Consider the following 19523-nt stretch of genomic DNA (forward strand, 5'->3'; position numbering starts at 1 on the left):
GCAACAATGCAGATGGCGGCGGCAGGAGGAGATCTCCAGAAACGAAAAGGCTGAACTGTTTTCTTTTCTGGAGAGTATGAGATCTAATCTCAAATCGCAGGAACCCTTCTTGCTTACCAAAACCCCTTGGATCGAAAATTGATTTCTCTCCCTCTTGGTACATTCGAAATCTCCTCCTTTCTTCTTGATTAAGAAATCTCCTAATTAGGAGTTATCCCAATCCAAATCAGTATTTGGATAGGGGATAATCTTAATCCTTTTCCCAGATAGAGTTAGCTTACTCCTGATCTTATCAGGAGGTTACCAGATTCAAATCTGATTTGAATTTGGTATCTAAGAGTGGATAAGGCTAAGAGCCCAATCCTTTTTGCTAACTTCAATCTCAAATTCGCCCCATTGATGGGTGATCATATCAGCCCACTTCGAAATGGGCTTTAGGCCCATTAAGTATTCAGTGTTTAATTAGTTTCCAATCTGCTGCCCAGTTGGGCTTCTTTGTATGGCGTGGGACCCAAGCATTGATCTACACACCAGCCACATGGGTTCGGCCCAGCCTTTAATACAAGGCCCAGCCAAATTCACTGAAAATCTCAATGAACCCCTTGAGTCCATCGTATGAACCCTATGGGCCCAACACTTACATTAAGTGGTCCCTGGGCCAAGCCATCTTATAAAAACCCAGGGACTGTGGGCAGGTGCAAGATTAGCCCATCAGGTATTGTCCTAAATGGTCTTACACTTAACCTCTCAGCCCTTAATGATCAAGCACTGCCCGACAAGAGAGGACCTCTCCCTCGGCTGCAAGGAACAGTGCCGCACTCTCCTCTCACATGGATCCCGGGAATTAAAACCATTTGCAAACATTTTGAAACCGTACATATATATGTAAATATATTAATTTTGCAAAAACAAAATTCCAACGATTGAAATCAACTGCCGGCAGTTTGGTTTCCATCAGAGAGAGTGCATTCCCGATCATTACCCTTTGTCCGACAAAGTGGCTGATTCTGTCACTATGACCACCCACTCAGATGAATTCTCAAACTGCCCCAACATACCCAGGTTTTGATCCCCACTCAGGATCTCACTGATTGGCATATCAAAGGCAGCCTGATCCAGCACCTAGTGAAGTGTCACAATCGAGTCTAGGGGTCAGGTGTAACTTTCCAGTTTTGCCCATCTATCTCCAAGGTCCAGGGCAAGACTGGAAATCTGGTCCGGTTCAAGGATTCAAGTAATCCCATGTTGTATGTGCCTCGGGTCTTACCCTGATGGCTGAGATAGGCCATCCCAACACTTGGTGGCACACCAGTATCAGCCTTGGCAGGATAAATCTCCCCAGACATATCCAACGGCTGTGAACATTTAAAACTAACATGAGTCTCTACAAATGTCCAGTTTTAGGGTTTTACACAGAATTAAACCAAACAACATGAATCAAACATGCACTTTATTTATTTCCACTAAACAACAAAAGTACATCAAAATGATTGAAGCTAAGGGCATACAAAACTGTCTAACAGCTCCCACTTGCACTTAGGTCCAATCTGGTACAAGCCGGAGTCCCATACTTTCCACGTGTTTCTCAAACACCTTCTGTGTCAGTGGCTTAGTCAATGGGTCTGCCACATTATCCGCTGATGCTACCTTTTGAATTAGGACGTCCCCTCTACCAACGATCTCCCGCAGTACATGGTACTTCCTCTCGATGTGCTTTGACTTCGAGTGGGCCCGAGGCTCTTTAGCCTGGGCGATCGCTCCATTGTTGTCACACAACAACGGGATGGGTGATGTGCTGGATGGAATCGCTCCCAATTCGTGTATGAATTTCTTCATCCACACGGCTTCCTTGGTAGCTTCACTTGCGGCAATGTACTCGGCCTCGGTTGTGGAGTCTGCAGTGGACCCCTGTTTGCTGCTTTTCCAACAAACAGCACACGATCCTATCGTGAAAACATACCCAGATGTAGACTTTCTATCATCTGGATCCGACTGGAAATCGGCATCGGTATACCCTAGAACTTGCAGAAGTGACAGACATCAGATGCCTTCTTCTTCTTCTGCTTCTTGGGTTTGGTAGTCTTCTTCTGGGGCTTCTTTGCCTTTCTCTTTCTCTTGCCCGATTTGTTAGCTTCAGCAAGCATAACCACAGGCTCATCCTTCTTGAGTAAATCCTCGGCCCTCTGCAACATATTGCTGAGTTCCTGGACGCTGACATTCAGCTTATTCATATTGTAGTTCATGGTGAACGCATTGAAGGAAGAGGGCAAAGAATTTAGGATGGCATCCACTTGCGTGCCAAGATCTAGCCCGGATCCAAGAGCTTCAAGTTCGTTGATGTATCCCATCATCCGAAGACAATGGTCATGAACTTTCTGCCCTTTGGTCATCTGCGCGGTCATGAACAATTTCATGACCTTTTGTCGAGTAGAACGGTTCTGCTCCTCATACATTGTCCTTAGACTGTCCAATATGTCCTTGGCAAGTTCGATCTGATCGAACTGCCTCTGTATTGAGTTGTCTAATGAGGCAATGACAAAGCAGCGGGCTAGGGAGTTTTTATCCTCCCAATCTTGGTAGTCCCTCCTACGGGCCTCAGAAGCCCTATCACCCGGACGTTCCGGGGCAGGATTTTTCACTACCTTGTCTAACTTTTCAGAAGTTAGGACCAGCATAAGATTTCTGTACCAGTCGGCATAGTTTGGGCCCTTAAGCTTGTTATCGTCTAGAAGCTTTGCAAATTGACCGTTTGCCATTTTCTGATAAAACAGCAAAAACATTAGTCCACAACCTTAGTTTGATTCATGTTTACCTACATAGATATGGCTTTTAATCTATGTTCCATTCCCATTTGTTCATCTTTGAGATTTCCCTCCTATCTCAGTGACGGAGACGACGAAATGTCTCTGGAAATGTGGGAAATCACATGGGGTGCGTGAAGCCAACTGTTTCAGCTGCATAACCCCACCACCTTTCTGTGACGGATCATATCCACTCATCAAATGAGTTTCCCTTTGGCCTCTGTCAGACAAGGTTCAGAGCCGTTTTCAGGTAAACCCTTCTGTCAGTGAGTGCACACCCATCATATTCAGGTTACGCCAAGGTACCGTGAGAGAGTTCCCATTTTCTGGTGAAGCCCCTCCCACATCGGTCTATGACGCCCCTATCATCTTATGAAACACTCTAACAGATCCAACAGCAAATGGATAGCCCAATTTTATGGTGCATTTCCTCATTACTGATGGACCCATCATTGTGCTAATGACGGAAGGCCTTTAGAGAGTCCATCATATGGATCTCCCTATCACTTGCATTCATATTTGCTGGAGGGAACAAAATCACGGCCTAGTTCTAATTTAGGTCAAACCAAAGTGGCTCCCACTGACTTTCATAAAGTCAGATTTCTGGTGGGCCTTCATCGGCTAGGGGTTCCGTACGCATCCCTTTTCAGGGTTGTGGGGCCCACCAGGCAAAGAGGGGGTCATCCAATGACCTTCAGGGACACCATGGCAATGATGTGCATTCAGCCATGGTGTGCGCAAGAGCCACTAACGAGTCATCACGGGCCAAGTACTTATGGCCCATGGTCGCAGCACATCAAACATCCAAACATCACATGTAAAGGAGGAATTGATCCAATCAATTAATTGCTGTAAAGCCCATTCAACGGCCCATTTAAAAACCAAGTCATTAACGATTAATGTCCACTAGGTGTATGGGCTGAATCGCAGATAGCAGTTCGGCCCATACAGCTTATCTCACAATAATGGGCTTTTGCAGTTTTAACCCTTTAAAACTGGGCTTTACAGGTGGGCCGAATTAATCCCTTGTAATTGAACATCAGATTTGGAACGAAAGTGTGAGACAATTGGACTGAGAACAGCCCCTTTCGAAACCCAGATTCGGTCCAAACAGTTTTGGTCCAATCTAGTCCGAAATGGTCCAAAACTGATTTTCAATTCAAGAATTAATTATTGAATGATCTGAAATTAATAGTTTTGATTTCTAGCAAACACAAAACAATTATGGACTGTTCGCACCACCTGCAAAACAGAGGTTAATCACAAGGGTTGCAGTTTCATAAACTGCAAATCGCAGAAAACGATTTCTCCATCTGCAAATCTCCAGCGCCGCCATCTTCTTCCATCTTCTTTAATCAAGAAAAATAACAGGAATCCTATTTCTACTAATTACATTCTTGATCAAATCCTATACATTCAGTCTAAAAATAAAAAAAATTATTTACAGACCGAATTGAATGAAATAAATAAATAGAAAAGAAAAAGGGTGCGCAGACCATCTGCGCTAAAACTGCACTGCGATCTCCAGGTTTGAACAGTCCATTAAATCAAAATAAATAAAGAACAATTCCAAATAAATTTTGGATTTAATAGAAATTAATTTCAGATCAATCGCCCTTAACAAGAAACAGTTTCTTGAAAAAAAGAAAACAATCTGCGCAAATCTTGAAAGAACACCTTCTATCCATCTGCGCAGGGTCAGATCTGATTTTCTTTTGGTTCAAGATTCGAACCTGTGGCTCTGATACCACTGAAAGAATGGTAGGATCCATCTAATGGACGCCATAAAGGTTGCGGAATGGGTGGGGCGAATTTCAAAAATTTCCTACCTTCTCCCAACTGGGAATCATATTCCCTGAATTTAGAATACAATATTCAAGGATCTACTTGAACCCTAATCAAACCAGATCTGTACCAAAAGATAAATGGGAGGATTATACCTGATCCGGAGAAGCAGTATCTCCCAAAGTTGGTGTTCACGCCCAAAGAATGCTCCAAGATCTGTCCCCGCTGAAGATGACACAGCTGTGGATGGAACAGAACCAGCAGGGTGCGTCCTACACACTGGATCCTTCACAAGAATCCCCTGGATGTACTAAACACTGAATTCTTTCAGTCTTTCTTGCAAGACTGATGTCAAGAACTGGTTACTTGACTTTCTTTTCTGCAAAGATCGAATCTTGCAACAATGCAGATGGCGGCGGCAGGAGGAGATCTCCAGAAACGAAAAGGCTGAACTGTTTTCTTTTCTGGAGAGTATGAGATCTAATCTCAAATCGCAGGAACCCTTCTTGCTTACCAAAACCCCTTGGATCGAAAATTTGATTTCTCTCCCTCTTGGTACATTCGAAATCTCCTCCTTTCTTCTTGATTAAGAAATCTCCTAATTAGGAGTTATCCCAATCCAAATCAGTATTTGGATAGGGGATAATCTTAATCCTTTTCCCAGATAGAGTTAGCTTACTCCTGATCTTATCAGGAGGTTACCAGATTCAAATCTGATTTGAATTTGGTCTCTAAGAGTGGATAAGGCTAAGAGCCCAATCCTTTTTGCTAACTTCAATCTCAAATTCGCCCCATTGATGGGTGATCATATCAGCCCACTTCGAAATGGGCTTTAGGCCCATTAAGTATTCAGTGTTTAATTAGTTTCCAATCTGCTGCCCAGTTGGGCTTCTTTGTATGGCGTGGGACCCAAGCATTGATCTACACACCAGCCACATGGGTTCGGCCCAGCCTTTAATACAAGGCCCAGCCAAATTCACTGAAAATCTCAATGAACCCCTTGAGTCCATCGTATGAACCCTATGGGCCCAACACTTACATTAAGTGGTCCCTGGGCCAAGCCATCTTATAAAAACCCAGGGACTGTGGGCAGGTGCAAGATTAGCCCATCAGGTATTGTCCTAAATGGTCTTACACTTAACCTCTCAGCCCTTAATGATCAAGCACTGCCCGACAAGAGAGGACCTCTCCCTCGGCTGCAAGGAACAGTGCCGCACTCTCCTCTCACATGGATCCCGGGAATTAAAACCATTTGCAAACATTTTGAAACCGTACATATATATGTAAATATATTAATTTTGCAAAAACAAAATTCCAACGATTGAAATCAACTGCCGGCAGTTTGGTTTCCATCAGAGAGAGTGCATTCCCGATCATTACCCTTTGTCCGACAAAGTGGCTGATTCTGTCACTATGACCACCCACTCAGATGAATTCTCAAACTGCCCCAACATACCCAGGTTTTGATCCCCACTCAGGATCTCACTGATTGGCATATCAAAGGCAGCCTGATCCAGCACCTAGTGAAGTGTCACAATCGAGTCTAGGGGTCAGGTGTAACTTTCCAGTTTTGCCCATCTATCTCCAAGGTCCAGGGCAAGACTGGAAATCTGGTCCGGTTCAAGGATTCAAGTAATCCCATGCTGTATGTGCCTCGGGTCTTACCCTGATGGCTGAGACAGGCCATCCCAACACTTGGTGGCACACCAGTATCAGCCTTGGCAGGATAAATCTCCCCAGACATATCCAACGGCTGTGAACATTTAAAACTAACATGAGTCTCTACAAATGTCCAGTTTTAGGGTTTTACACAGAATTAAACCAAACAACATGAATCAAACATGCACTTTATTTATTTCCACTAAACAACAAAAGTACATCAAAATGATTGAAGCTAAGGGCATACAAAACTGTCTAACAGCTCCCACTTGCACTTAGGTCCAATCTGGTACAAGCCGGAGTCCCATACTTTCCACGTGTTTCTCAAACACCTTCTGTGTCAGTGGCTTAGTCAATGGGTCTGCCACATTATCCGCTGATGCTACCTTTTGAATTAGGACGTCCCCTCTACCAACGATCTCCCGCAGTACATGGTACTTCCTCTCGATGTGCTTTGACTTCGAGTGGGCCCGAGGCTCTTTAGCCTGGGCGATCGCTCCATTGTTGTCACACAACAACGGGATGGGTGATGTGCTGGATGGAATCGCTCCCAATTCGTGTATGAATTTCTTCATCCACACGGCTTCCTTGGCAGCTTCACTTGCGGCAATGTACTCGGCCTCGGTTGTGGAGTCTGCAGTGGACCCCTGTTTGCTGCTTTTCCAGCAAACAGCACACGATCCTATCGTGAAAACATACCCAGATGTAGACTTTCTATCATCTGGATCCGACTGGAAATCGGCATCGGTATACCCTAGAACTTGCAGTGAACCACCATCGAATACCAGACAAAACTCTTTCGTCCTTCGAAGGTATTTGAGTATGTTCTTCACAGCAGTCCAATGCTCCTGTCCTGGGTTTGCCTGGAATCTGCTTACCACACTCACCGCCTGAGCTATGTCCGGGCGAGTGCACAACATGGCAAACATGATGCTCCCCACAGCTGAGGCATAGGGAACGTCTCTCATGCTCTCAATCTCCTCAGAAGTCTTGGGAGACATCTTCTTGGAGAGAGTGACTCCGTGCCTGAAAGGAACGTTTCCTTTCTTGGAGTTTTCCATGCTGTATCTTTTGACAATTTTGTCAATGTAAGCAGCCTGGGATAATCCAATTATCCGCTTCGATCTATCTCTATAGAGTCGAAGACCCAGTATGTATGAAGCTTCTCCAAGATCTTTCATGGAGAACTGCTGTGATAGCCACACCTTGACCGAAGTCAACATTCCTACATCATTCCCAATGAGTAGGATATCGTCCACATACAAGACTAAAAAGGTGATCTTATCCCCACTGGATTTCCTGTAAACACAGGGCTCATCCGGATTCTGCTCAAAGTCAAACGTTTTGACTGCAGAATCAAAACGGATGTTCCAACTCCTAGAAGCCTGCTTAAGTCCATATATGGATCTATTAAGTTTACATACCATGTGTTCCTGACCAGCAGCAATGAAGCCTTGCGGCTGCTGCATGTAGATATCTTCACTAAGATCTCCATTCAGGAACGCTGTTTTGACATCCATTTGCCAAATCTCGTAATCATGGTACGCTGCTACAGCTAGCAGGATCCTAATGGATTTAAGCATGGCCACCGGTGAAAAGGTTTCCTCATAGTCGATGCCTTCTTTCTGAGTATACCCTTTTGCCACCAAACGAGCTTTAAAGGTCTCAATCCTGCCATCGGGGCCCTTCTTCCTCTTGTAGATCCATTTGCAACCAATTGCTTTTACCCCGGAGGGCGGATCCACTAGAGTCCAGACTCCATTGGTCTCCATTGAGTCCATCTCGGCTCTCATGGCCTCCACCCACTTCTGGGAGTCTATGTCTAACATAGCTTCCGCGTAAGACACGGGATCCTCTTCACTAGTCAAGGCTTCCACCAGGTAACTATCCTGGTCATAACCATATCGGACTGGTGGTCTGGATACCCGGGTGGACCTTCTAGGTTGGTCATTACCTGGAACTTGTGGGTCATCTCCCACTGCTCCTGAGCTCTCCTCATCAAGAACTATTTCCTGACGATGGGTGTCCAGGATGTAATCGGATTCTAAGAATCGGGCGTTTCGACTGCAGAACACTTTCTGCTCACTTGGGTCATAGAATAGATAACCCACCGAATCCTTTGGGTAGCCTATAAACAGGCAACGGCTGGTTTTAGATTCCAACTTGTCCGCACTTGTTCTTTTAACGTGTGCAGGACAACCCCAAATCTTCAAGTGTCTCACACTTGGCTTCCTTCCGGTCCAAAGTTCATATGGAGTTTTCGGAACTGATTTGGTTGGAACCCTATTCAGCACGTAGGTAGCAGTCTCTAATGCGTATCCCCAAAAGGATGTGGGAAATTCTGAGCGTACGAGAAGTGACCGGACCATGTCTAATAAGGTCCTATTTCTCCTCTCTGAAACACCGTTGAGTTGAGGTGTAGCAGGAGGAGCTAGTTGTGACACTATCCCATTGGCCTTTAAGTAGTCCCTGAATTCGTCAGAGAGATACTCGCCACCTCGATCTGATCGAAGGGCCTTAATTTCTCTCCCTAACTGTTTCTCGACTTCCTGTCTGAACTCTTTTAACTTTTCAAATGATTCAGACTTATGTCTCATTAGGTACACGTAACCATATCGTGAAAAATCATCTGTAAAGGTGATGAAGTACACGTGTTGATTCCGTGTCCTAACACTCAGGGGACCACATACATCAGTATGTATTAGGTCAAGTGTGCCTGCACATCTTTCAGGCTTACCGTCAAATGGCCGCTTAGTCATCTTACCTTGGAGGCAAGGTTCACAAGTGGGAAGATTTTCTACGGTTAGAAAATCCAAAGGACCATCCTTTACCAGTCTTGTGATTCGGTCGACACCGATGTGGCCAAGTCGGTAATGCCAGAGGCACGTGAGATTTACTGTATCACGAGTCCTTTTCTTGGGACTTTCGACCGACGTAGTTTCGGTTAAGTTAGTTTCCAAAGAAGGATGCAAAACATAGAGACCGTTCTCTAGTTCCCCGCATGCGATGAATTTATTATTCCGTTTAACAGTAATCATATTACTAAAGTAAACAGTATATCCATCAGCACACAATTTTGAAACAGAAATTAAATTCCTTCTCAAGTTCTGTACATAAAGACAATCTTTAAGTACAAGGACTCCTTCTTTAAAAACTAATTCTACGGTTCCTATTGCCGTAGCTGCAACACTTGCAGTTGTTCCCAAGAACAGTGTCACTTCACCTTCACTCAGCCTTCTGCTAACTTTGAACCCCTGCAGTGAGTTACACGCATGAGTTGAAGCCCCGGAGTCAACACACCAGGACACAGAAGTAACTAACATATTAGTTTCTATGACACAAGTTTCGATATTACCTTTCTTAGATTCCAGGTAGGTAGGACAGTTCCTCTTCCAGTGGCCGGTCTGCTTGCAGAAGTGACAGACATCAGATGCCTTCTTCTTCTTCTGCTTCTTGGGTTTGGTAGTCTTCTTCTGGGGCTTCTTTGCCTTTCTCTTTCTCTTGCCCGATTTGTTAGCTTCAGCAAGCATAACCACAGGCTCATCCTTCTTGAGTAAATCCTCGGCCCTCTGCAACATATTGCTGAGTTCCTGGACGCTGACATTCAGCTTATTCATATTGTAGTTCATGGTGAACGCATTGAAGGAAGAGGGCAAAGAATTTAGGATGGCATCCACTTGCGTGCCAAGATCTAGCCCGGATCCAAGAGCTTCAAGTTCGTTGATGTATCCCATCATCCGAAGACAATGGTCATGAACTTTCTGCCCTTTGGTCATCTGCGCGGTCATGAACAATTTCAGGACCTTCTGTCGAGTAGAACGGTTCTGCTCCTCATACATTGTCCTTAGACTGTCCAATATGTCCTTGGCAAGTTCGATCTGATCGAACTGCCTCTGTATTGAGTTGTCTAATGAGGCAATGACAAAGCAGCGGGCTAGGGAGTTTTTATCCTCCCAATCTTGGTAGTCCCTCCTACGGGCCTCAGAAGCCTTATCACCCGGACGTTCCGGGGCAGGATTTTTCACTACCTTGTCTAACTTTTCAGAAGTTAGGACCAGCATAAGATTTCTGTACCAGTCGGCATAGTTTGGGCCCTTAAGCTTGTTATCGTCTAGAAGCTTTGCAAATTGACCGTTTGCCATTTTCTGATAAAACAGCAAAAACATTAGTCCACAACCTTAGTTTGATTCTTGTTTACCTACATAGATATGGCTTTTAATCTATGTTCCATTCCCATTTGTTCATCTTTGAGATTTCCCTCCTATCTCAGTGACGGAGACGACGAAATGTCTCTGGAAATGTGGGAAATCACATGGGGTGCGTGAAGCCAACTGTTTCAGCTGCATAACCCCACCACCTTTCTGTGACGGATCATATCCACTCATCAAATGAGTTTCCCTTTGGCCTCTGTCAGACAAGGTTCAGAGCCGTTTTCAGGTAAACCCTTCTGTCAGTGAGTGCACACCCATCATATTCAGGTTACGCCAAGGTACCGTGAGAGAGTTCCCATTTTCTGGTGAAGCCCCTCCCACATCGGTCTATGACGCCCCTATCATCTTATGAAACACTCTAACAGATCCAACAGCAAATGGATAGCCCAATTTTATGGTGCGTTTCCTCATTACTGATGGACCCATCATTGTGCTAATGACGGAAGGCCTTTAGAGAGTCCATCATATGGATCTCCCTATCACTTGCATTCATATTTGCTGGAGGGAACAAAATCACGGCCTAGTTCTAATTTAGGTCAAACCAAAGTGGCTCCCACTGACTTTCATAAAGTCAGATTTCTGGTGGGCCTTCATCGGCTAGGGGTTCCGTACGCATCCCTTTTCAGGGTTGTGGGGCCCACCAGGCAAAGAGGGGGTCATCCAATGACCTTCAGGGACACCATGGCAATGATGTTCATTCAGCCATGGTGTGCGCAAGAGCCACTAACGAGTCATCACGGGCCAAGTACTTATGGCCCATGGTCGCAGCACATCAAACATCCAAACATCACATGTAAAGGAGGAATTGATCCAATCAATTAATTGCTGTAAAGCCCATTCAACGGCCCATTTAAAAACCAAGTCATTAACGATTAATGTCCACTAGGTGTATGGGCTGAATCGCAGATAGCAGTTCGGCCCATACAGCTTATCTCACAATAATGGGCTTTTGCAGTTTTAACCCTTTAAAACTGGGCTTTACAGGTGGGCCGAATTAATCCCTTGTAATTGAACATCAGATTTGGAACGAAAGTGTGAGACAATTGGACTGAGAACAGCCCCTTTCGAAACCCAGATTCGGTCCAAACAGTTTTGGTCCAATCTAGTCCGAAATGGTCCAAAACTGATTTTCAATTCAAGAATTAATTATTGAATGATCTGAAATTAATAGTTTTGATTTCTAGCAAACACAAAACAATTATGGACTGTTCGCACCACCTGCAAAACAGAGGTTAATCACAAGGGTTGCAGTTTCATAAACTGCAAATCGCAGAAAACGATTTCTCCATCTGCAAATCTCCAGCGCCGCCATCTTCTTCCATCTTCTTTAATCAAGAAAAATAATAGGAATCCTATTTCTATTAATTACATTCTTGATCAAATCCTATACATTCAGTCTAAAAATAAAAAAAATTATTTACAGACCGAATTGAATGAAATAAATAAATAGAAAAGAAAAAGGGTGCGCAGACCATCTGCGCTAAAACTGCACTGCGATCTCCAGGTTTGAACAGTCCATTAAATCAAAATAAATAAAGAACAATTCCAAATAAATTTTGGATTTAATAGAAATTAATTTCAGATCAATCGCCCTTAACAAGAAACAGTTTCTTGAAAAAAAGAAAACAATCTGCGCAAATCTTGAAAGAACACCTTCTATCCATCTGCGCAGGGTCAGATCTGATTTTCTTTTGGTTCAAGATTCGAACCTGTGGCTCTGATACCACTGAAAGAATGGTAGGATCCATCTAATGGACGCCATAAAGGTTGCGGAATGGGTGGGGCGAATTTCAAAAATTTCCTACCTACTCCCAACTGGGAATCATATTCCCTGAATTTAGAATACAATATTCAAGGATCTACTTGAACCCTAATCAAACCAGATCTGTACCAAAAGATAAATGGGAGGATTATACCTGATCCGGAGAAGCAGTATCTCCCAAAGTTGGTGTTCACGCCCAAAGAATGCTCCAAGATCTGTCCCCGCTGAAGATGACACAGCTGTGGATGGAACAGAACCAGCAGGGTGCGTCCTACACACTGGATCCTTCACAAGAATCCCCTGGATGTACTAAACACTGAATTCTTTCAGTCTTTCTTGCAAGACTGATGTCAAGAACTGGTTACTTGACTTTCTTTTCTGCAAAGATCGAATCTTGCAACAATGCAGATGGCGGCGGCAGGAGGAGATCTCCAGAAACGAAAAGGCTGAACTGTTTTCTTTTCTGGAGAGTATGAGATCTAATCTCAAATCGCAGGAACCCTTCTTGCTTACCAAAACCCCTTGGATCGAAAATTTGATTTCTCTCCCTCTTGGTACATTCGAAATATCCTCCTTTCTTCTTGATTAAGAAATCTCCTAATTAGGAGTTATCCCAATCCAAATCAGTATTTGGATAGGGGATAATCTTAATCCTTTTCCCAGATAGAGTTAGCTTACTCCTGATCTTATCAGGAGGTTACCAGATTCAAATCTGATTTGAATTTGGTCTCTAAGAGTGGATAAGGCTAAGAGCCCAATCCTTTTTGCTAACTTCAATCTCAAATTCGCCCCATTGATGGGTGATCATATCAGCCCACTTCGAAATGGGCTTTAGGCCCATTAAGTATTCAGTGTTTAATTAGTTTCCAATCTGCTGCCCAGTTGGGCTTCTTTGTATGGCGTGGGACCCAAGCATTGATCTACACACCAGCCACATGGGTTCGGCCCAGCCTTTAATACAAGGCCCAGCCAAATTCACTGAAAATCTCAATGAACCCCTTGAGTCCATCGTATGAACCCTATGGGCCCAACACTTACATTAAGTGGTCCCTGGGCCAAGCCATCTTATAAAAACCCAGGGACTGTGGGCAGGTGCAAGATTAGCCCATCAGGTATTGTCCTAAATGGTCTTACACTTAACCTCTCAGCCCTTAATGATCAAGCACTGCCCGACAAGAGAGGACCTCTCCCTCGGCTGCAAGGAACAGTGCCGCACTCTCCTCTCACATGGATCCCGGGAATTAAAACCATTTGCAAACATTTTGAAACCGTACATATATATGTAAATATATTAATTTTGCAAAAACAAAATTCCAACGATTGAAATCAACTGCCGGCAGTTTGGTTTCCATTAGAGAGAGTGCATTCCCGATCATTACCCTTTGTCCGACAAAGTGGCTGATTCTGTCACTATGACCACCCACTCAGATGAATTCTCAAACTGCCCCAACATACCCAGGTTTTGATCCCCACTCAGGATCTCACTGATTGGCATATCAAAGGCAGCCTGATCCAGCACCTAGTGAAGTGTCACAATCGAGTCTAGGGGTCAGGTGTAACTTTCCAGTTTTGCCCATCTATCTCCAAGGTCCAGGGCAAGACTGGAAATCTGGTCCGGTTCAAGGATTCAAGTAATCCCATGCTGTATGTGCCTCGGGTCTTACCCTGATGGCTGAGACAGGCCATCCCAACACTTGGTGGCACACCAGTATCAGCCTTGGCAGGATAAATCTCCCCAGACATATCCAACGGCTGTGAACATTTAAAACTAACATGAGTCTCTACAAATGTCCAGTTTTATGGTTTTACACAGAATTAAACCAAACAACATGAATCAAACATGCACTTTATTTATTTCCACTAAACAACAAAAGTACATCAAAATGATTGAAGCTAAGGGCATACAAAACTGTCTAACAACGCATTAGAGACTGCGATTTACGTGCTGAATCGGGTTCCAACCAAATCGGTTCCGAATACTCCATATGAACTTTGGACCGGAAAGAAACCAAGTGTCAGACACTTGAAGATTTGGGGTTGTCCAGCACACGTTAAAAGAACGAGTGCAGACAAGTTGGAATCTAAGACTAGCCGTTGCCTATTTGTAGGCTACCCAAAAGGCTCTGTAGGTTACCTTTTCTATGACCCAGGTGAGCAGAAAGTGTTCTGCAGTCGAAATGCGCAATTCTTGGAAACCGACTATATCCTGGACACCAATCGTCAGGAAGTTGTTCTTGATGAGGAGAGCTTAGGAGCAGTGGGAGATGTCCCACAAGTTCCAGGTAGTGACCAACTTAGAAGATCCACTCGGGCATCCAGGCCACCAGTCCGTTATGGTTATGACCAGGATAGTTACCTGGTGGAAACCTTGACTAGTGAGGAGGATCCCGTGACTTACGCGGAAGCTATGTTGGACATAGATTCCCAGAAGTGGGTGGAGGCCATGAGGGCAGAGATGGACTCAATGGAGACCAATGGAGTTTGGACTCTAGTAGATCCACCCTCCGGGGTAAAGGCAATCGGTTGCAAATGGATTTACAAGAGGAAGAAGGGCCCCGATGGTAAAGTTGAGACCTTCAAGGCTCGTCTGGTGGCGAAAGGGTACACTCAGAAAGAGGGCACCGATTATGAGGAAACCTTTTCGCCTGTGGCCATGCTTAAATCCATTAGGATCCTACTAGCTGTAGCAGCATACCATGATTATGAGATTTGATCAGTCAATTAAAAGGGGCGAATTATGATGTGGATTAGCTCATAGGATTGGGCGTAGACCCTATCCACTTAGAGAGTCTAAGATCTAAATAAGATTTAGATCTGGAAGCCTCCAAATTAGATTTGAAGATGGCTGATCTGATCTGCAGATAAGATAAGGGTTTTCCCTTATCACATAAAGGGACTTCTAATCTAAATATAATTTGGATCAGCAGCTCCTAATAGGATTAGGAGCTAATTCCTTTAAATCTATAAAAGGAGGAAGGGGCGGCAGCCTTTAGACATGCAACCTAAAACTCTTGTCTTCAGAGCTGAAATCACAAGAAGGGAGAATTCTGCACCCTACGAAATCTCTCTTGCCGCCTCCTTCTTGTCGCCGCCATTATCTCCAGTTCGATCTCCAGTTCTTGGGAGAAATCAAGATCTGATCTTGATATCAATCTTTTGGGAAAAGATTGATTGGAGTTGTACTCACAAGCCATCCAGTTGATTCTTGCAAAGGGTCATGTTCTTTTGAAAAACATTGCTGATTCTACTCCATCCTACATTGTGCCATTTTCAGTGGGAGCAGTCTTTGGATCCTTCCTTGGGCGTGAACACCTCCATTGGGAGATATTATTTCTCCGTATCAGGTAATCCTCCCTCCAACTTCTTTTGGTTCAGATCTGATTTGGTTAATGGTTCAAGATTGATCCTTGAAAAATATGTTTTTCTAAAATAGGCAATACAATTCCCAGTTGAAGGGAGAGAAAAATTTTTGAAATTCGCCCCTTATTCCGCAAGATTTGGAAGTCCATGTGATGGATATCCTATCCCTTCATTTAGCACCTCGGTGAACCCCTCGCTCAACTAGAACCTCAGTCCAGCCTCCAAACTGTGCTCATAAACACATAGTTCACTGAGCTAAGAATCAGTGGCTATCTCCCTAGGAAGTGAACACCTCATTTGGTATTCCGCGGGAATGGCATACATTGCTCGGATCTGAGCCATGTCCCCGGGCGCCAAGACGCAGGACGTTGTGCCAAATCGACGACCTACCCGTAGAGAAAGCTCTGCTTCCATCTCGGAGGGACCAACCTAAGCCTCCTCAACTTCGGCAGCCACAAAATCTCTCAGCTAAGGCTCGTAGTTCAAGCCGTAAGAAGAGCTGGAACCGGAACTACTGAAGGACACGGAAGAGGAAGAGGACTAATGAGATGAAAAGTACATATTGGGCAATTCACAAGAGCTGAGGAGCGAAGACCACCAAGCTATCTGTCGTGTTAGTTGTCGAGCTCCCCACTGTCTTCCTTTTTATAACTATCAGGAACGCGGATCGAGAAGAAATCAGTGGTGCAGATGAAGCACCTCTAACAATGCCTCGGAAGACCAATAATGTATGACGGGAAGCCTTGAAAACCGATGTGGCATCCTCCTCAAGCAGTAGTTATGCCTATTAATTGCACCGGTTCAACTACACTACCGGTCCAACCTTTGACGTGGAGAGCCACAGTACCGGTCCAACCTTCGACGTAAACCCTCGGCTAGGGCACTCAAGTCCTCGGATTGGTTGCTTAAGGCTACAAGGCTACGCAGTAGTCTAGCCGAGGACTCCCCTCCTCAACAGCAGAACTGGGGGAGTGGTTTGGGAACCGAAACTTCGGCGGAACCCGTCTTCGTAGCACAGAAATCTCGAAGGAACCCATCTTCGCAGCCCGGCACCCCGTGGCCGAACATCACAACCTCAATTCCAGAGCTCGGCCTCCAACCATCAGCAAAAGGCCTTTCCTCGGCATACGGTCGAGCTAAGCCTCGATTTCGGAAGGTTGGCATATCAAAGTCGAGCATGACACAAACCCCAAATCCGAAATACAGATCCAACTCCAAATCTCGATGCACCATGGCCGAGCATCACCACTGCACCAAAGCTTGACTTCCACTTGGAACCAGAGTCATTCCTCGGCCCCAACAGGACGGACTCAGAAGCTCAGTTTGACACTTTGGCCCTTCGCCAAGCTACACAACCGCACAACATTTCGGGGAGTGGTTCGAATTCCGAAGTCAGAGCTTTTAGAGTTCTGCAGCGAACAATGGGAAGATTCCTCGACCATTCTCCATATTGCCTGGTTCTCAAGATTGCGACAGTCACCGGGGAACACCAAAAGGGCCAGATACCCATCCAGACATCAACTTGAAGTTCTTCAGCTGGAGAACGAATTGGACTACTTCATTCCTCGACTTTAGAACTGGGGTAGTGGTGTTCGGGTCATGGTTGAGCAGGTCCTGCGAGACACGTGGCTGCCTAGCTATCGCCCTGCCATGTCATCCAGGCTTTGCCACGTCGGCCTAGCTATACTATTATTGTGGCCCCCGTCTTATCCTTCCAGCCATGTGAACTACACGTCATGGGGATGAGTACAATTACAGATAAGGAGGAGTAAGGAAAGATGATTCCACAAGGAAATGGGACTCTATCTCGAGTACCTCTGACCAGGATACGTATCTTTGGCTAATAAAAAGGCACTCCATGCTCGAGGGACCAATGTATCTTTGACACAAAAATAAGGTGTTGGGCTCCAACACCTTGGGCTAATACGATAGAGGGCCCATACATTGGGTCCCACTAAAACCTTCCGTCCCATTGAGCCCAACATGAATTCAAAAAAATAAATAATAAACAAAAAGAGGGGGGAAGAAATTCTGGTTGGATCTTGACCGACCACATTACCCATGAGGTGTTATTACACCTAGCTAACAAGTGGCTTCTTCATAAATGATTTCCCAATTAGTTGAACATGGCCCCATAATTAAGGGAGATTGATTGAATTGCCATTTCAGTCTAGAGAAGAGCATTTAAATTGAATTATTGGATCTCAATGACATCCAATTTAATCTAAGTTAAGAAGGAATGTTACAATTAATCAATTGGATTTCCTTTTATGTGTAGAACCAACCATGTGCGAAATGGCACTTCGTTCCAAGTACAGTTATGGATTGAAATTAACTTCAATTAAATGACTTAATTACCTTAATTAGGTCAACAAAATGATCACCGGTATGTCAATTTAGTGCCCCCATTTCAATTAATATTAAATGGTGATGAATTGAATTGAAACCATTCAAGTCAATTCAAATATTTCAAACCAACTCATCGTCTATTGGTGAGCCTCTATAAATAGAGGAGAAAACAAGAGGAAGCTCCCATTCGGCTCCCCCCTTTCAACTACTGCTTCCGTGGTTTTTGAAAAAGGAGAGGAAATGCGCTGCACTAAGATCAAGGGAAAAAGAAGAAAGGCCCCAACTCTTGAATTGCCGAAGCACCGAAATTGCTACAACTTCGTGCCACATCAACTCGTGAAATTCCCATGATTCAAAGGGCTTCTGTCAATTCTACAAGCAAGAACATTGTTTCAGCTGTTTACGTTCTAATCCTTGATTGAGCATGAGTAAATTTTCATTGACACAAGGTTGGGCGTTGCTTGCTTCTCATAATTGCAAGTTCTAGTCACAGTTTCAGCTTTTGTCCAAGGCAAGAGAATCAGAGGGTTTTCTTTGCCAAGAAAAAGTGCGTCTGTATCCCATTTAAATTTCTGAAAAGAAAAAATTCAATTCCTTTGAATTTATCCACATTAATTTTTGTGCTCCAAATTTACGCACGAAATTTGTATTGACAACAGGAAGGGCAGCGTCGTAAATAATATTTTTGTTACTTGACTATCTAAACCTTGCCCAAGTTCTTTCAGTTTCTTTATTCTTTGTTAAACGAGACTTGAATAGGCTTTCTCATCTCCTTGCCCAGTGGGGTTTGGTCTCTTCAATGAGTGGTTGGACGCATGCCCTTTGTCCTATTTCATAAACTATTTTAGTTGATTACTTTTGTTTCTGTTCCTAAGGCGGTGTTTGGTTGCAAGGCAAATAAATTTGTATTGATGCAAAGTTATAGCAGTGCAAATGATTTAGGTGAAAATTCTGATGTGAAGCTGAATAAAATAAAGTGCAAAACAAAATTAAATCAAAATATGCATTATTTTCATTTGCACTCCCATGCATTTTTATACTAAAGCAAACAATTTTGTGTTGCAACCAAAAGCAGCCAAAAGCTCAGTTTGAAAAGTGTACAAATACAAATATACATGTAGAGTACAAAATCTTATATTTTGTACAAATTTACACTACATAATTGTATTTGTACTCTTTCCAAACTGAGTCTAAGTAATTAGTAGTACTAGTAAGTGATTTCTTTTTTTGGTGTTTCTTGTCTTTGCTTTGTTGTTTTGTTGCTGTGGAGTGAAAAGTGAAATTCTGTTGACCAAAGAAAAAAAATAAAAACAAAAGTCTAAGTAGAAGCCTACCTAATGGCTGGTAGTGGTTGCCATCAAACTACAAATCACATCACGCAATAAAATCACATGTCATTAGCATCATGGACGAGCCTATATATATTTCATAAATTGTGAGATTGTGAGCGGTGAGAGAGGGATTATCTTTATTCTAACTGTGTAGCTTTCTTTCTAATTCTTCTCTACAGTGAGTATGGCTTTAATCATCAGTAATCACTTTGAAACCCCAAATGAAGAGAAAGAAGAAGAAAATTGTATATTGGCGGCCATGCAA

The 19523-nt window shown here is 43.9% G+C and overlaps 1 protein-coding gene across 1 annotated transcript in view; it reads left to right on the plus strand.

Moving 5' to 3' along the window:
- LOC148791455 (caffeic acid 3-O-methyltransferase 1-like) overlaps positions 1 to 19523 on the plus strand; it is a 31035-nt gene that overhangs the window by 1433 nt on the left and 10079 nt on the right. The gene's annotated exons all lie outside the window — the stretch shown is intronic.

This window comes from Nelumbo nucifera, chromosome 5 (assembly GCF_055504915.1).
Source record: "Nelumbo nucifera cultivar China Antique chromosome 5, China Antique-T2T, whole genome shotgun sequence".
Lineage (NCBI taxonomy): Eukaryota > Viridiplantae > Streptophyta > Magnoliopsida > Proteales > Nelumbonaceae > Nelumbo > Nelumbo nucifera.